Below are 10,452 nucleotides of genomic sequence, written 5' to 3' on the forward strand. Positions count from 1 at the left end.
GTTCATCCAGCTCTATATCTTGCTATCTCAGATTCTCCAGCATCTGCAGTTCCTATTATCTCTTACCATAAAGAGGGTTGTTTTCTGGTTAATGATGGAAACTGGAGTGAATTACTTTTGTAATGAAAGCAGAGAGTCAATTATCTTGATCATCTTGATGATTTCATTGGTATATACATTAGTGATTGCTTGTGAAATATTGATCCATGATTATTGGCATACTCTTTCCAATTGAACTGCCCCAAAAGTTTGAGGACTCATGGGTCTGGGATCTTTGAACAAAGACAACATAAGATTGGATGTAGAGAAAGGATAAATGGCACAGGATAAAAGGATAGGTGTCAGATTTCTCATACCAAATTAAGAATGCATTGGAAGGAGTTGAGATCATCCTGCAGTTTGAATACATAGCTCAGATGGGCTTGCATGAATGAACAAAAAACCAACAAAAACCATAGAATTAACAAATAAATTAGGGGTGGAATTACCATCCAGAGAAGAGAAGGCAGATGTCATTGGAGCTGGGGTATGGAGAGAATGAGGAATATGGCATTGAGACGCAGGATCAGTTATGATTATAATGAATGGTGGAACAGTCTTGAAAGGCTAGATTTGCTGCTAGTTTCCATATCTCTACGATCACTGGAAACTTAAGGGGCACTCGGGTACACCAATTGATGAGGCAATTCAGTAAGCAAGAATTCAGTTATAGTTTTTTAGACAGACACATGAAAAGGCAAGAAATAGAGGAATATGGGGCATGTGCAGGCAGATAAGGTTAGTTTAGAATGTCAGCACAGATATGGTGAACCAAAGGGCCTATCCCTGAGCTGTACTGTTCTAAGCTCTATGTATAACTGAGAGACTGGAGGTAAACGATGCTGTGAGGCTAGAAGTGAATAAGGTAGGTGAGAGAAATAAAAGGAACAAAAACAAAGTTGCTGTAAAAGCTCAGCATCAGTGGACTGCAAAAAAGAGCTAACATTTTGGATCCGATGACCCTTCCTCAGAGCACCTCAAGATAAAAGAACAGGTGTCAGATTTCTCATACCAAAGTAAGAATACATTGGAAGGCATCACCGCACTGGAAATGTTAACTCTGTTTTCTCCTTCACAGATGCTGCCAGGCCTGCTGAGCTTTTCCAGCAATTTTGTTTTTGTTCCTGATTTACAGCATCCGCAGTTCTTTTGGTTTTTATGAGAGAAATAAAAGCTTTTTTGTCAGATGGAGAGATAGCTATTTCCTCAAGCTAAACTATATTAAGATACACAGGATCTACTCAAATTTTTTGCTGGCAAAGAACATTGCTTTTGTCCTCCAGAGATTGCAATGAAAACAAGGATTTATAAACAGGATAAGTGTAGAGTATATTGTGTCCTTTGTACAAAATGCAATTAGAGTGTAATTTGTTATCCAGATCAGTAGTAGTGGGAATTGCAAAGAAATTATCCATGAACAGAGTTGCCTTACACCTGGGTAATGATTTGGATGGAACGAAAGTTATAGCTTTGCCCATCATCATAAAAAGATGAGTGAAATTAAAGACATGGAATAGTTACAAGAACAAGTTTCAGATATTTTCATCATGTGTAGTGATCAGAGCAATGGCAAATCAAAGTCCATTACCAGAGATCAATGTAATGCCACAAACAGATCTCAGAGTAGCCAAAGTTTTCTTTAAGGATAGGGATGACTAGAAGAATAAACTTAGTGTATGTTCATTACTTGAGGCCTTAATTCACTTCAAAATGTCCGTGCAGGCAGCTCAGGCTGAAGCTGAGATTGAAGGAGTTCCAAAGTGCTATTATACCAATGAATTGAGTCCTGATGAGGAAGTGGAGACACCTTTGCAGACATTCAGATGGGTCATTGTCCTTTGTTCTTTGCTGAAATATTGCAAGATATTGCAAGTATCACATGAAAATCCTATGGCAAGACATGTAGGAAAACTTGAGGATCAGTAAAGAGGCATTTTACCTGTCCAAGACATGTCAGGTGGATGAAAAGCCTGAATGCAGAATCTTTACTATCCATAGTTTGAACCATTTAGTTGAATGATAGTTGATTGTGTAGGACAGTCACTGAAAACAAAAGCAGGGCACGACTATATGCTTACAGCTATGGACATGCCAAACAAGTTTCCAGAAGCTTTAAGGATAATCACAATTAAGATATTGGTGTAAAAATTAACTCAGGTTTTTACTTAATATGGACTACTAAATCAAATAAATGGTAGTCAGCAGCAGGTTTCGGTCATATGTTATAGTACTAAGTGCAGCGGTTTGTAGTTGGGGTTGTCTCCAACCAATCCTACTTTCTCTATTTGGTTCAACAGCCTGTTTAGCCACTTGTGGTAGAGAATAAACCACTAGTGAGTTTTAATAAGAAGACGTGCTTGTCTTAACAACAAGAGGTAGTTTATTGAATTATAGCAGTAGGTATAAGTGCCATTGACCCAGTTAGATATTATCATTAAGACTAATAGGAGCAGAGAGATTATACATCTAACCTCATCAGTTTGACTCCTTATTCTCCACACCATCAGATCAGTTGGTACCTAATGCATTCTCCAAAATTATCCATATCAGAATGCTTATGTTATACATCAGTTTTCTTGCCTGTGCTCCACCAGGTTTCAGAATATTTTAGGGGAAGACAATATTCTAGTGGTATTATCGCTGAACTGTTATTCCAGAGATCCAGATAACATTTTGGGGACCTGGGTTCGAATCCTGCCATGGCCAATGGTTGAATTTAAACTCAATTAAATATCTGGAATTAAGACTGTGAATGAATTGTTGATTGTCGGAATAACTCATCTGATTCACTAGTGTCCTTTAGGGAAGGAAACAGCCATCCTTATCTGGTCTGGCCTACATGGGACTCCAGACCCACAGCAATGTGGTTGACTCTTAACTGGCCTCTGGGCAAATAATGATGGGCAATAAATTCTGCCTAGCCAGTGATGCCCTCATCCGATGAACGAACTAAAAAAAACTTCGTAGGATCTCAGTTGATACGTATGGTGTATAAGAGTCATTCCCACTGAATGTGTACCACTGTGCTGCCACATCTGATGAATCATTCCTGCTAGTCAAAGAGGGCACACTGCAGGGACGGTGATGGACAACCCATATACTTGGCTGAAAGTCGTGGTTCTGACAATCTCTCGATTTGAGGCTGCCACTTGGCTGGTGTAAGATATAGCTCTCCTAATTTTGGTGCATATCCCTAGATACACTTTGAATGGTCGCCGACAGTTTGAAGTGTCCAGCATTTGTGCAGTTGACATATGGATTTATTCTTAACAGACTTATTCATGTTGGTTTAAAACAGACTAATGGTTTGCTCAGCTTTGTCAGAGGACAGTTAAGAGGCACACGTTTCTGTGGGCCTGGTTCACATACGGACAGGTTACATCCTGTACGCTCAGCAGTTTTCTTTCTCTAAAGGACAGTAGTGAACTGGTGAGTTTTTATGATAATCTGGTCCATCATGGTCACCTTTACTAATGCTACTATTTTATACCAAATTTTAAAATTCACTGAATTTAACTTTTCCATTTGCCATGGAGCAACTGAACTCACATCTCTGGATCATTAGGCCTTTGGGCTAGTGGACCTGTAATATAATTGCTACTCTATTAACACCATAAGAAATAGGAGCAGAAGTAGGCCATTCAGCCCATTGACTCTGTTTTGCCACTCAGACTGTGGCTGATCTGAAAATCTTCAGTTGTATGTCCCTGTCTTTTCTCCATTACCCTTGATTCCCTTACTGATTAAGAATCTTGTCTTCGCCTTGAATACACTTTGTGACCAGTCTTGACAGTTCTCTGTGGTGAAAATATTCTACAGGTTCAGTCACTCAGGATGAAAAAAAATCCTCTTCATGTGTGTTCTATTTGGGTGACCCCTTACTTTGAGATTATGCTATCTTGTCCTAAACTCTTCCTCCATACCTCTGAAGCCCCCTAAAAATTCTATATGTTTCAATCTCCTCTCATTCTTCTGAAGTCCATCAAGTACAGGCCTAACTTACTCAACCCGTCCTCTGAAGAAAATTCCTTTCTACCCAGGATCAGCCTCGTGAACCTTCTCAGGACTGCTTCTGATGCCAGTATTATTTTCTTTAGACAAGTATCTCAAACTGTTCACAGGGTGGTTCAAATAGTGCCTTGTATATTCCATTCCCTTTGAAATAAGGGTCAGCATTCCATTTGCCTTCCCTATTATTTGCTGCACTTGTTTTTGTGCCTTTGTTCCTGGCTCTGTGGCAGCTTTTCATGATATATTAAGAATGTATTTTTATAACTATAAAACATTTATAAGCATCTTTTATCTTTGTCATTTTCAGAAATGGTCTTAGAGCTCAGATTTTAAACACATTTTTACTCTACCCAGAACATTCTTGCAATCTGCTTTATTTGTCTGTCTGTGTTTAATTATCACCTCAACTTTCATTCACTCATGTTTTATTGCCTGCGACCAGATTCTCTACATCAAAATAGCTTCATTCACACTGGATACACAGTTTGTTGAATATTGGGTTAATTGTTGTGGCGGTTTTTGCCAGATTCTGGTATTGATTTTTTTTGCTGAGTGCATTCCCAAACAGTAATTTTGTCCATACCTCTATTATCACTTCAGCATTCGAACGAAAAGTGAACAGTACAGTGCTAGATGTCTGGGCCATTGGAGATTCAAAATAGAATAAAAAGATGGTGAAACGTAATGGTTGTTCTGATAAGAAAGTCATGTTAAAAATTAATAAGTGAACTAAGATTTCATAATAGTTATTCTTTCATGAAATATGAGCATCACAAGCAAGGATCACATTTTTTGTCCCTGTTGCTAATTGTTCTTAAACTGAGTAACTTAGTGGACAGCTAAGATTCGGTGCCATTGCCTTGAGATACATGGAGGTCAGGCCAGGTTAGCATGGGAGATTTTCTTCCCTAAGAGACCATTGTACACAAGGATAATATAGTAAAATGGGTGAAGGAGATATAATGGTCCAACTTGTCTCGTAGACTTCAAACTGGAGGTCCAGTACACTTATTTGCAAAATTGCTAGTTCTTCCCTTCTGGGATGGAATTTTACAATTGATGATAACTCCATGGTTACCATCACTGAGACCAATTTTATTTTCCAGTCTTTATTCATTTAAATTTAGTCTCCACCAGCTGCAATGGTGGAATTTGAAGCCATTCCTGCAGAGTGGGTCTCTGGATTTTTTTGTCTCCTGACTTAGTAGATTTCAGTTGTGGTAAAAATCTAAGAAGTGGCCTCAGTCTTCTGAAGAAACTCAAACTAACCAGCATGCCAGATTATGAAAATAACTCAGCAAGCTTTGCTGATAATTGTATAAATACAAGATATTCACAACTTCCATACTGTCTGTGAACAGGCATGGGTGAGGTGACCGTTGGTTACTGATATCTATGGAACTTTTATTCAGCAAACAGTCTAGCTTAAGATAAAGGAGAGAAAATAAATAAAGGAGGAAAAGTGAAAAATAATAAATATTGCTGTGGTTCCAAAAAATTTTTTTTAGTTGTAAGTGGCTTTTCAGTCAGATTCTGGTAAGCTGTTTTGCAGACATCAAATGTACAAAAATAACTTTTAGCACATTTATAAATATTACATTTTAGGCTGCTTGAGCAGCCATTTTGAGAATCGTGAGGTGGAAACAAGGAATATCCTATTTCCGCAGGTTTTTACTGCACTTAACATTATATACTAGAATGGGCTTGTTAAAAATCTGTATGTATTGATTTTTACATGACATCAGAATTGGGCACTTGTACCAAAAGAAATCTCCTTGAGGCTAGCCTTATATGTCATTGAAATTATTTACCATGTGCATGCAGAGGTAAAAACATGATTTCACTGAATGTCTCTTGAGCTTGTTGAGCATTTCTTTCAGAGTTTGATGATGCCTTGTGTTCTGCAGCACCAAACACTAGTTCTTGCACTGGGAGGGTGGGAGAATAATGTTGTCAAATGTAATTAGAATCCAATCAATATAAATCTAGAATTTGGCTTGTGCAATTATAATGATATAACAATATGATTAAAATTTGTAGTCATTTCAGGCCAATCACGTATAGTGGTAATATTCCTGGACCCTATAGAAATAGAGCCTAAGTGAGTTCAAATCGCACCATGAGAGCTCAATGAATTTAAATTCAATTAATTAATCATTCCAAACCAAAATGGTGGTATTGGTAATGAAGATTGTAAAACTATTGAATTCTCATCTGGTTTAATGATGCACTTCAGGAAAGGAATTAGAGTGATGGAAGGTATTGACAACAGTGATCTCAGCTGGCATTTACATAGCAATACCCATTTTATTACTGCTCAGTTTCGATTCCATCAAGTTCACTCAGCTCCTGACCTCATTACAACTTTTATCCAAAACAGCTCATTTACAGAGACATCTCGGCAGTGTTTGATCAAATGTAGTATCATGAAGCACAAGCAATATCGAAGCCAATGGAAGGCAGGAGAAACATGCACCACTGACTGGAGTCATACCGAGCACAAATGAAGATGGTTATAGTTGTTGTAAGTCAGTTATCAGTCATTGAAGCTATTCCTCATGGTGATGTCCAAGCCCAAGTGACTTTAGTTGATTCATCAATGAACGTTCCTCCAATACCAGACCAGAAGTAAGAATGTTTGCTGATAATTGTAGTATTCAATATTATTCAGAGCTCCTCGGAAAGGAAGCAGTCCATCTCGATGTGCAGCCAGTTCTGGTCTGGGCTGTTAAAGTGACAAGTTACTTCGCTCCTACAGAAATGCCAGGCATCGACCATCTCCAGTGAGGACATGTTTAATCATCTAATCTTGGGAGGGTGGGAACCTTGATGACATTAACATTGCTGATTTCCCCTTCTATCAACATCCTAGGAGTTACAAAGAACCAGAAATTCATCTAGACCAGCCAAATAGCTATGGGAACTCAGAACACATCTCATTATTTCTGAAAGCATGTCTATCATCAACAAGGCAAAACAGGAGAGCACTGGAATACTCTCCAATGGCTGAATGCACCAAAATAACTCAAGAAGCTGACTCCGTACAGAACAAAGTAGCCTGCTAATTGGCACCCCACCACCAATGCAGAGATTCATCAGTGCGTTCCATCTAAAAGAACTCAGCAAACTTTCTTCAATACCACCTTACAAAATCTGAAACCCCTACCATCTCAAAAGGCAAGGGCACCAGATTCATGAACCTTCCCTCCAAGTCAACCATTCTGATTTGAGACTGTATCACCATTTCTTTACTATCACGTATCATCAAGGAGGCCCGATGAGACTGACTGCAAGGCTGCCCCCAACCCCCCCCGGGGGATTGTGAAGATGACGAGTGCCCAGGACCCCATCGGATGCACCCATGTGCCTTGCCAACACTGAAACCACGATGACAGACAGATCAGAGGCCTTTCAGCCTCTCGCAGGCTCGACCTCCATTTCCTCACAGAAACCCCCAACCGAGGCCCAACCAGTGTAGGAACAAGACCCCACGTGACCTGTCTTCAAGGAGGCCCAACTGAACCAACCACAAGAGCACCACCATCTTGATTGTTGAAGGCTGTGACTGGTGCCCAGCACCCCATCAGGAGCAAACGCTTACCTCTCGAGCAGCATACTTCACTCACTGATGCCCAGCATCACCACCTTCCACCCCAACCTTAAGTTTACCTGGACTATCTCTAACACCTCCCTCACCTTCCTGGACCTCTCTGTCTCCATCTCGGGCAACCACCTAGAAACTGATATCCATTTCAAGCCCAGCGACTCCCACAGCATCCTAGAATACACCTCCTCCCACCCATCTTGCTGCAAAAATGCCATCTCCTATTCCCAATTCCTTCACCTCCTGCAGCATTTGCTCCCAGGATGAGGCATTCCACACCTGTACATCTCAGATGTCCTCATTTTTCAAGGTCCGCAACTAACCGCGCCCCCCCCCACCCCACAGTGGTCGAGAATCCCCTCAACTGCGTCTCCCGCATTTCCCGCAACTCATCCCTCACACCCCATCCCCACAATAACAACCAAAAGAGATTCCCTCTCATCCTCACATTCCACCCCACCAACCCCCAGATCCAACACATCATCCTCTGACACTTGCGCCATCTGCAATCTGACCCCACCACCAAAGACATTTTTCTCTCCCCTCCCTTGTCTGCTTTTCAGAGAGACCACTCTGTCCATGACTCCTTTGTCCGCTTCACACTCCCCTCAAGCCCCACCACACCTGGCACTTTTCCCTGCAACCGCAGGAAATGCTACACCTGCCCCCACACCTGCTCCCTCACCCCCAGGCCCCAAGAAGACTTTCCACATCAAGCAGAGGTTCACCTGCACATCTGCTAATGTGGTATACTGCATCGCTGTACCTGTTGTGTCCTCCTCTACATCTGGGAAACCAAGCAGAGGCTTGGGGACCGCTTTACAGAACACCTACGCCCGGTTCGCAATAAACAACTGCACCTCCCAGTCACGAACCATTTCAACTCCCCCTCCCATTCCTCAGATGACATGTGCATTCTGGGCCTCCTGCAGTGCCATTGCAGGAATGGCAACTCATATTCTGCTTGGGAACCCTGCAGCCCAATGGTATCAATGTGGACTTCACAAGCTTCAAAATCTCCCCACCGCCTACCACATCCCAAAACCAGCCCAGATTGTCCCTGCCTCCCTAATCTGTTCTTCCTCTCACCTATCCCCTCCTCCCACCTCAAGCCGCACCCCCATTTCCTACCTACAAACCTCATCCCGTCATGTCCTTGACATGTCCGTCCTTTCTGGACTTTTCTATCTCCTCCCTACCTCCCCACCTGCACTCACCTCTACTGGCTCCATCCCCACCTTGTTTGTCTCCTCTCCACCTATCTTCTCCTCTATCCATCTTCGACCCACCTCCCCCTCTCTCCCTATTTATTTCAGAACCCCCTTGCCGTCCCCCATTCCTGATGAAGGGTCTAGGCCCGAGACGTCAGCCTTCCTGCTCCTAAGATGCTGCTTGGCCTGCTTTGTTCATCGAGCTCTATACCTTGTTATCTCAGATTCTCCAGCATCTGCAGTTCCTATTATCTCTCAACTAGGAGCTGCTATCTGCCGAGAATATATAGGAGACATGTTGGACTGTAGGTGAGACTGAAACTATGGAATTTCAAGATTCCCCCCTCCCGATTGTATTCCTGATAAATATCCAAACCATTAAAACCAAGATGGGCAACCTTAAAGCTAGCCTTACATTCCAAGAGGAATTGAGACTCTGCCATATGCTTCGTTTTATGGAGACGTGGCTCATTGCTGTTCCACCTGTCTGTGCCTCGTAACCTGAGGGTTTATCAGTTCATCACATGGACTGTCTGGTGTCCTCATGCAAGGCAAGGGGCTGTGCGGTCTGTCTCCGAAATAACAGTTCCTGGTGTTCAGATGTGGCAACTAAAATAACAGCACAGAGGCCGGTATCCCATCATCAAGTCATCCTTTATTTACCTATGGAAAGTAAATTGACTCTGACCAGCCAACTCAGAACCAGTCCCTAGAATGTGGAGACTGTCTGAATCTCCTGTTTATATCTGTCAACCAGAACTCCCTAACTGGCATAGGTTAACAACCTCATCAAGGATCTCCTAGTTAATGAGATCCACCTGGCTCTTGTTCCAATCATTACACCCATTTTGGTGGATTACTACTCCCTGTACCTAGAGTATCTTACTGTGCAATGCTGTCCCTACTACCTCCGTGATCCTGATACCAGCGATCTACATCCCACTCCATGCAGAAATGAAGAGTACACTTGCTGACGTATACAACACTACAAACAGTCTTGAGGCATTATTTATCGTAGCCAGTGAATTCAACCAGGCCAACCTCAAGAATGTACTACCAAAATATTCTCAACATGTCCTCAATTTCCATACCCAAAGACAACAATCTGTACGAATACACCACCTCCGCCACAATCCTCTACACCGGTGCCTTGCAAGGCTGTGCACACAGTCCCCTGGTGTTCTCCTTATACATTCATGACTGTGTGTCAAAATTCTGCTGTAACTCCATTCACAAGTTTGCTGACAACACCACAATTTTTGGTCAGATCTCAAGCAATGATGAGACAGAGTTCAGGAAAGAGAGTGAGTGCTTAGCGGCATGGTGTAAAAACAACAATCTCTCCATTGAAGTCAGCAAAATGAAGGAGCTGGTCATTGACTTCAGGAAGTGGAGTGGAGACCACCCTGTCCTCATCTGCGTCAATGGTGCTGAGGTGGAGATGGGAGTGATGATCATCAACAACCTGTCCTGATCCACCCACATTGACACGATGGTCAGGAAAGCACAACATCTCTACTTCCGGAAGAGATTAAGGAAATTTGGCATGTCCACAAATACTGGTACCAATTTTTACAGGTGAACAAT

Source organism: Stegostoma tigrinum, chromosome 2 (assembly GCF_030684315.1).
Source record: "Stegostoma tigrinum isolate sSteTig4 chromosome 2, sSteTig4.hap1, whole genome shotgun sequence".
In the NCBI taxonomy this organism is placed as follows: Eukaryota; Metazoa; Chordata; class Chondrichthyes; order Orectolobiformes; family Stegostomatidae; genus Stegostoma; species Stegostoma tigrinum.